At 42.2% G+C, this 1,824-nt stretch overlaps 1 protein-coding gene across 5 annotated transcripts in view; it reads right to left on the bottom strand.

The window, feature by feature from the left end:
• The window catches only part of cbfb (core-binding factor subunit beta), a 30,137-nt gene that overhangs the window by 10,879 nt on the left and 17,434 nt on the right, over window positions 1-1,824 (bottom strand). The gene's annotated exons all lie outside the window — the stretch shown is intronic.

The following is a 1,824-nucleotide window of genomic DNA, read 5'->3' on the forward strand; positions in this document are numbered from 1 at the left end:
AGAGAGAGAGAGAGAGAGAGAGAGAGAGAGAGAGAGAGAGAAAGATGGCTTCCACATCTGTGGGGCTGCATGGTGCTTTTAAAAGAAAGCTTAATTTGGCTTGACAGGGAAAAACGTCTTTGTGTGTGTGTGTGTGTGTGTGTGCGCATGTGTGTGTAGGTGTGTGTGTATGCATGTGTGTGTGTGTGTGAGGGGAAAATATGTAGAAACGGCCCAACCACAGACTTCCTCTGAGAGAGAACCATGTCAACCCCCACATCCATTTACTAACGCACACACACACACGTTCATACACTGCTGCACACTGTGAATAAGAAAAGGAAGCAGCATGAAATGCGCTGGAAATTCAGACTCTAAACCAAGTCCAAGTTTAGTAAAGCAGCTCTTTACTTTAGGTCTACCTTGTGGGAAAACTTGTGTTGTACTGATTTGTATTTATCTGCCTGCGATACAACTGATGAGCAGGCTACAATGCAGTGGTCGTCATTCTGTTAAGAGGTTAAAAACATCTGGACTTGAATATAAACTACTCCACTACATTTATTATGACAGTTATAGCTAATAGTTACTTTGCAGATTAAGATTTTAAACATTTGGAAATACATGTGTACATAAAAACATATGGTAATCTTATAAAATATTATGATGCATTGGCAAACTAACTCATTAAAATAATATGTGGAGTTTGCGTGTAAACAAACAAAAGTCATGTTCAGCTTCAGTGCTGCTCACTAAAACACATGGTGTGTTTCACTGAGCTCTAGCAAACATGCTGAATGCATTTCCTTCCACATTTCAAAACCAGCTTTGTTTGCATCACGTACTGAAGCTGTTCAGGGGGCTCAAGGTGACACTTTAAGATACTTAATGTTGTTTTTTCCTGTTATATTATTACAATTCTGAATGCAATCCAGTACTAGCCTTGAATATTTAGATTACATTTGTGTGGACAGTTCTCTGCATCACAGAGATGGGATGAGCATATTGCAAAATGTCATGACTTCAATTCATCTCATCTGAAGTACTTATTGTTTAAGGTAAGTCACCCCCTTGGGATCAAAGTCATTACATTACAGTCATTTAGCAGACACTTTTATCCAAAGCGACTTACAATTCAGAGTCTATCACATTTCTACACCGTAGGCACAGCTACGGAAGCAATTTAGGGGTTAAGTGTCTTGCTCAAGGACACATCGACATGCGACTAACAGAGCCAGAGCTCGAACCGCCGACCCTCTGCTTGAAAGACGGCCCTGCTATCCACTTAGCCACAATTGCCCCATTGTCCTTTGAAAGGATGAAGTTGAGGGTGAAGTTCCAAATGCAAAACAGTATTTCATGTTTCTAAAAAGATATTTTTGCAGTTGCAAAGAATTTACTTGACAACAGCAACCAGCTGCAGCCTTGTGATTCACTGTGTATCATGTTTGAGGTCGTTCACTGGTGAATGTCTGCATTTCTGTGAATCCTGAGCACAACTTTCTCATTTTCTTACATTTAAAACCAACACAACTGCTGAGCCTGAACACCTGAACACACTGATACAGCCAGCCTTCAGACGGCGAGCATGGGTGTGTGTGTGTGTTGTCAGACAGTGTGTGACGCAGATGTAGAGGGATGTGTTGGCATAGTGCCTCTCATTCAGCCTGGTGCCAACCATCTAGTCAGCACAACACGCTACACACACACGCACACACACACACACACACAGACCAGTGCCCACGAGGTGTGTGATCACAATAGACACCTCTGTTTTCAGCCTTGTGAGTTGTGCAGTCTCTCTCTCCCACGCACATGCATGCAAACACACACACACACACACAC

Source organism: Anarrhichthys ocellatus, unplaced genomic scaffold, assembly GCF_004355925.1.
Source record: "Anarrhichthys ocellatus isolate YVR2014 unplaced genomic scaffold, GSC_Weel_1.0 scaffold80, whole genome shotgun sequence".
Classification (NCBI taxonomy): Eukaryota; Metazoa; Chordata; class Actinopteri; order Perciformes; family Anarhichadidae; genus Anarrhichthys; species Anarrhichthys ocellatus.